The sequence below is a fragment of the Papio anubis genome, chromosome 1, assembly GCF_008728515.1.
Source record: "Papio anubis isolate 15944 chromosome 1, Panubis1.0, whole genome shotgun sequence".
NCBI lineage: Eukaryota > Metazoa > Chordata > Mammalia > Primates > Cercopithecidae > Papio > Papio anubis.
Genome location: NC_044976.1, coordinates 91,652,464 through 91,659,295, shown reverse-complemented (window position 1 = coordinate 91,659,295; position 6,832 = coordinate 91,652,464). Strand labels below are relative to the sequence as shown.

Sequence of the window (6,832 nt, the reverse complement as noted above, 5' to 3'; positions counted from 1 at the left end):
CTAAAAACAAAACAAAACAAAACAAAACAAAACAAAAGCCCAGTCCCTCCCTATATCCCTTCCCCCATTTCCTAATCTACTTTAAGTCTTTATGGATTTGCCTATTCTGATCATTTCATCTAAATGTAGCCATACAAAACATGGTCTTCTGTGACTGGCTTCTTTCAATAAGCGTGATGTTTTCAATATGTGCTGTAGCATGTATCAATACTTTACTCCTTTTTATGGCTGAATAAGATTATATTGTATAAATAACCATATTTTTAAATGCATTCATCTGTTGATGGACATTTGGGTTGTTTCCACTTTTTGGCTATTATGAACAATGTTGCTATGATCATTTGTGTATAAGGGTTTTTTGAGGTGAAAGAAGTTTTTTGTTTGTTTTGTTTTGTTTTTTCGAGACAGAGTCTCACTCTGTCGCCCAGGCTGCACGATCTCAGCGCACTGCAAGCCCTGCCTCCTGGGTTCACGCCATCCTCCTGCCTCAGCCTGTTGCTGGGACTACAGGCGCCTGCCACCATGCCTGGCTAATTTTTTGTGTGTTTTTAGTAGAGATGGGGTTTCACTGTGTTAGCCAGGATGGTCTTGATCTCCTGGCCTCATGATCCGCCTGCCTCGGCCTCACAAAGTGCTGGGATTACAGGTGTGAGCCACCACGCCTGGCCGAGGTGAAAGAAGTTTTAATGGAAAAATATGAAATGCTTTCTGAATATGCATGTCATTCTTGTGCAGGGGCCATGCTAATCTTCTCTGTATTGTTCCAGTTTTATTGGGCTGGTGCAAATGTAATTGCGGTTTTTGCATTGTTGAAATTTGCTGTTTGATATTGGAATACTTTCTTAAATAAATGTGGTTATGTTATACATGATTTTAATGTATATTTCTTGCTTTTGTTTTTTGGTAATGACTTATTACTTGCTGTTTATTTTATGTTTATTTTAGACTATGTAAATGACGTTGGACAAAAAGCAAATTCACGCAATTTTCTTATTGGAGTTCAAAATGGATCGTAAAGCAGGGGAGACAACTTGCAACATCAACAATGCATTTGGCCCAGGAACTGCTAACGAATGAACGTGCAGTGCAGTGGTGGTTCAAGAAGTTTTGCAAAGGAGAAAAGAGCCTTGAAGATGAGAAGCCTAGTGGCCAGCCATCGGAAGTTGACGACGACCAACTGAGAGCAATCATCGAAGGTGATCCTCTTAACAACTACATGAGAAGTTGACGAAGAACTCAACGTCAACCATTCTATGGTTGTTCAGCATTTGAAGCAAATTGGAAAGCTGAAAAAGCTCCGTAAGTGGATGTCTCATGAGCTGAGCAAAAATAAAAAAAAAAAATCATTGCTTTAAAATGTCCTCTTCTCTTATTCTCCGCAACAACAACAAACCATTTCTAGATCGGATTGTGACGTGCAATGATTTTATACAGTCAGCAATGACCAGCTCATTAGTTGGACCAAGAAGAAGCTCCAAAGCACTTCCAAAGCCAAACTTGCACCAGAAAAAGGTCATGGTCACTGTTTGTGGTCTGCTGCTGATCTGATCCACTACAGCTTTCTGAATCCTGAGGAAACCATTATATCTGAGAAGTATGCTCAGCAAATCCATGAGATGCACCAAAAACTGCAACACCTGCAGCACTGGTCAACAGAAAGGGCCCAACTCTTCTCCATGACAACCTCGCTTCGTGCGACTTCACGCCACACAACCAATGCTTCAAAAGTTGAACAAATTGGGCTATGAAGTTTTACCTCACCTGCCATAGTCACCTGATATCTTGCCAACTGACTGCCACTTCTTCAAGCATCTCGACAACTTTTTTCAGGGAAGATGCTTCCACAATCAGCAGGATGCAGAAAATGCTTTCCAAGAGTTCATGGAATCCCGAAGCACGGATTCCTATGCTACAGGAATAAACAAACTTATTTCTCACTGGCAAAATTATGTTGATTGTAATGATTCCTACTTTGATGAATAAAGATGTGTTTGAGCTGAGTTATAATGATTTAAAATTCATGGTCTGAAGCCGCAATTACTTTTGCACCAACCTAATGGTATGTGCGCTGCTAAAGCGAGCACTTATGTACAAATGTTGGTGTGCATATACCCTTTTTCAATTCTCTTGGTTATATACCCAGAAGTAGAATTGCTTGGTCATAAAGTTGTTCAATCTTAAGGACCAAGGCTCCAGGGAAGCTTTTAAGATTTTTTTAAACAGCAGTTTTAAATTCACAGCAAAATTTAGACGGTACAGAGGTTTCCCATGTGCCCTTGCCCCCACCTGTGTGTAGTCTACCCCATTATCAACACAAGGAAGCTTCTGAATTGTCCATACCGCAGGGTGAATTGCTTCAAGTAGCCAACCAGATTACTTTGGGCTATCACCTTGAGGAAGAATTTTATTTGGAAGCAGGGGAGCAGGAGGGCAATTTTAGAACTTAGGGCAATGTGGAGGAAGACATTTATATTAGGATTCGTATTATGAAAGAAATTGAGCACAATTAAATTAGGCAAAGGCGGAGGTTTTTTGGCAGCCTTTCATAATTGCAGAGGGGATATAGTTGGAATTCCAGGATATCTGGAAGCAGGAGCTCCAATACCACTAACTCTTCCTTATCTCTCAGCTTCTGTCTGCATGAGGCTTCATTCTCTCAGCACAGCTTCCTTCATAGCAAGGAACAGGACTGTCAACAGTTCCCCTGCCTTGGTACTCACAATGTTGTTCCTAGACAAAGACTGAATTTCTTTCCTTAAGCTCCAAGTGAAAAAATCCTGGTGATGGATGCTGCTTAACTTGGCTTGTGGTTTGACCTAGCTTTGACCAGGCTGTGGAATGCTCTGTGGTCAGTGCACAAAGTATTCTGACTGGCCCAGTTTTAGTCATGTTCCCACCCAAAGACTCACGAATGTGGCCAAAGGGCAGGATTTGTAATAATGTGGCGCTCCTTTTGAACCACATGTTTGTAATGGGGAGAAGAACATGCGTCAGAAGAAAAGGGGTTCCGTTACCCAAAGAAGGGAGGAGTTCTGGGCTGGCACACAACAGGTGTCCACCAGAAATGCCTGGGTGGGTTGGCATGACCCTGGGCAGCGTGAGTGCCCTGGGGGCCCAGAGGGGCAAAAGGCTCAGAGAGAGTTGTGTTTTTTGTTTGTTTTTTGTTTTTGAAATGGAGTCTTGCTCTGTCACTCAAGCTGGAGTGCAGTGGTGCGATCTCAGCTCACTGCAACCTCCGTATCCTAGGTTCAAGTGTCTCCTTCCTCAGCCTCCTGAGTAGCTGGGACCACAGGCGTGTGCCACCATGCCCAGATAATTCTTGTATTTTTAGTAGAGATGCTGTTTCACCATGTTGGCCAGGCTGGTGTCAAACTCCTGACCTCAGGTGATCCACCCAACTTGACCTCCCAAAGTGCTGGGATTACAGGCATAAGCCACCGTGACTAGCTGAGAGAGGTTTAAGTGTAGCAAAGACAAACTCCTGGCACATTTTTTAAGGGCCCCAGAAGTCCTAACAGCCCTGCATAGTCCCCCAAGTCACCCCTGGTTATAGCTTCTGATAATCTAACAAACCACATACTGACTGAGGCCTCTTACCTTCTGCTACTCAGGTAGCTGGTGAAGGAAATGCACCCATTTCTGATCATTAGCATTTCTTCCTCAAGACATTAGGTTGTAATGTGAACCACAGGGCCCTAGTGTGGCATTTCATGTCAAATATCACATTGCACCAATTTGCTCTGTTCTCCTGACATTTTCTGGCTTGCTCCCACACTGTATTTACAGCGTTTATTGTATTCACATTGAAAGTCACCTCTTTGGAGACCTCCCTCACCCACTTAGGCACCCTCACCTCTATTCTCATATTTGATTCCTTTTTTTTTTTTTTGAGATGGAGTCTTGTTCTGTCACCCAGACGGAAGTACAACGGTGCGATCTCGTCTCACCGAAACCTCCGCCTCCTGGGTTCAAGTGATTCTCCTGCCTCAGCCTCCTGAGTAGCTGGTATTACAGGCATGCGCCACCACACCTGGCTAATTTTTGTATTTTTAGTAGAGACAGGGTTTCACCATGTTGGTCAGGCTTGCCTCGAACTCCTGACCTCGTGATCCACCCACCTCGGCCTCCCAAAGTGCCAGGATTACAGGCGCGAGCCACCACACCTGGTCTGATTCCATTTTTAACACATTGATCATTACCTGATATCTATGGGTTTCTCACTTAATATTTTTCTCAACCCCTCTGACAGAGCAGTGGTCTTCATACTTATTCAGGATAAGATATTGGGAAATCGTGATGCTCTTTGTGACATAATAATGTATTGAATTTTATCTTACGGGATGGGAACAATTTCCTTCCAGAAAAATGGTTGTATGCATGTACTTTTTGGTGAGGCTCTCAGCTTAGCCTAAACTATAATTCAGATGTCCATCTGGGCATACAGGTCCTACAACTACCCCACCGTGATCCCAGACTGGCATTGGGCAAGTAGCGAAATATCCCTTTTATTTGCATATGTATATAAAAGTATAGCAAATGGAATAGAATGATACTTATCGAGTTTAAAATAATAAATTCACTGGGGGCTTGGCACGGTGGCTCACGCCTATAATCCCAGCACTTTGGGAGGCCAAGATAGGTGGATCACTTGAGGTCAGGAACCTGAGACCAGCTTGGCCGACATGGTAAAGCCCCGTCTCTACTGAAAATACAAAGATTAGCCAGGCATGGTGGCGCATGCCTGTAGTCCCATTTACTTGGGAGGCTGAGGCAGAGAATCACTTGAACCTGGGAGGTGGAGGTTGCAGTGAGCTGAGATTGTGCCACTGCACTCCAACCTGAGCACCAGAGTAAGACTCAGTCTCAATAAATAAATAAATAAATTCACTGGGCATGATTGTGCACATCTGTAGTCCCAGCTACTTGGGAGGCTGAGGTAGGAGGATCACTTGAGCCCAGGAGATGGAGGCTGCAGTGAGCCGTGATTGTGCCTCTGCACTCCATCCTGGGTAAGAGAGCAAGACCCTGTATCAAAACAAAAAAAAATTAAAATAATGATTACTTCTGGGAACCAAGAGGGATAACATTCAAAAGAGACTTGAGCATTAACTTAATGTTCCAATATTTTTTAAAGAAGTATATATGTGTGTGCACATATATGTATATACACAGTCAGAGAGAGAGACAGCGACAAAAAGATGGAGAGAGACAGTGAGACAGAGAGCAATGTTTTTAAAAATAGTAGGAACATCAAAAAGGACTTGGACGCAAATATGCCACAATATTAACAGGAGTTAATTTTGAGTGGTAGGAATATAGCAGATTATTTTTTTCTCTATTCTCTTACTTATTTTCTTAACTATTCCTCACTAAATAAAATGATATAAAAATAAAATTAATCACAAAAATAGAAATGCATCACTGCTAAGAAGGCTTTTACTGTATTAAACTGATTGAATAGCTTAACTTTTTTTCTCCGCAATACCAAACTCATATTCTTGCACTTTCAGTTCATAGGTCTAGAATTTCTCTCTCTTTCTCTCTCTCTCTTTTTTTAAATATTTTATTTTTAATACAGTGCTGATGTTCTGAAATTCTCTGGAGAGGAAAGATGTGAGCATGACCTTGTGGCTTCTCTTGACTTTCCAGAGCCATTTTAGATTCAGAACTGATTACATATTATCTCTAACCAGCAGAGTGATTCAGCTCTTTGAACAATTAGAATTTTAATGTCTCTTTCTATTAATAGCTTGCATTTTTAATATGCTTTGTTGAGTAGATTAGTCTTAGCATCTGCAAAATCTGTATTAAAACTTGTTTGATCATAAAGTCTTTGATGGATCCAGTAAGTGCTCTGCACCCCCTTTCAGCGCTCAGAATTTTAGTAATCAAATGGCTGATATTGGCAGCTGTGGAACTGTTCAGGGCAAGGATTTCTGTCTGCTTTTTTCATTGCCATAAGCTTCCCCAGTTCCAAGCACAATAGGTAGGTAGCATGGAAAGTGCTCAATAAATGTTGAATAAATACATGAATTTGAAGCATTTAGGAAATCCTTACTTATGTATTGCTTAATTTAAGAGTTTGTCTACTTTCTCTATGGGTGACAGTCTCTAAGAACATGCATAATAAAGTACGAGGGTTTCAATGATGTCTTCTCCGATGGAAGAGAAGAAAAGCCCCAGGGTATGAGAGCCTAGACTGATCAGACTTGGGTCACATGCCCACTGGGGGAGTGGGAGGCAGTATGAAGATTGGAGTGCGACCCACTTATGTCAGGAATCCAAAACAGTCAAACTCACAGAAGCATAGAGCAGAATGGTGCTTCCCAGGAACTGGGTAAAGGGGAAATGGAAATGGTGAGGTGTCAGCCAAAGGGTGCAAAAAGTTTCAGTTATGCAAGATAAATAAGTCCTAGATAGCTACCATACTACATAGTATATATAGTTAACAGTACTGTAGAATATGCTTAAAAATTTGCTAAGAGGGTAGATCTTAGGCTAAACATTCTTATTACACACACACACACACACACACACACACACACAAAGAGAAAGTGAGGAGGAATCTTAGGGGTGATGGGGATGTTTATGGCATCGTCTATAGTGAATGTTAAACAGGTGTATACTTATCTTCAGACTCTTCAAGATGTATATATTAACTATGTACAGCGTTTTATATGTAAATTATACCTCAATTTTTAAAAAATGAATTGGCATAGGAGAGGATCAGTTGAAGAGTACAGTTAACAAGAGAATAGGACATAGGGCGTTGGAGAAGTAAATGCACATGGTATCCATGAGCACATCATAAACTATTCAACCACATTAGAAA

General features: G+C 41.6%; 1 non-coding gene across 1 annotated transcript; it reads right to left on the bottom strand.

The window, feature by feature from the left end:
* Positions 1-690: 690 nt before the first annotated feature.
* LOC116271973 lies at positions 691-797 on the bottom strand. Its single transcript, XR_004180705.1, has one exon. It is a non-coding gene; the product is annotated as a U6 spliceosomal RNA (small nuclear RNA).
* Between the last annotated feature and the right edge of the window lie 6,035 nt (positions 798-6,832).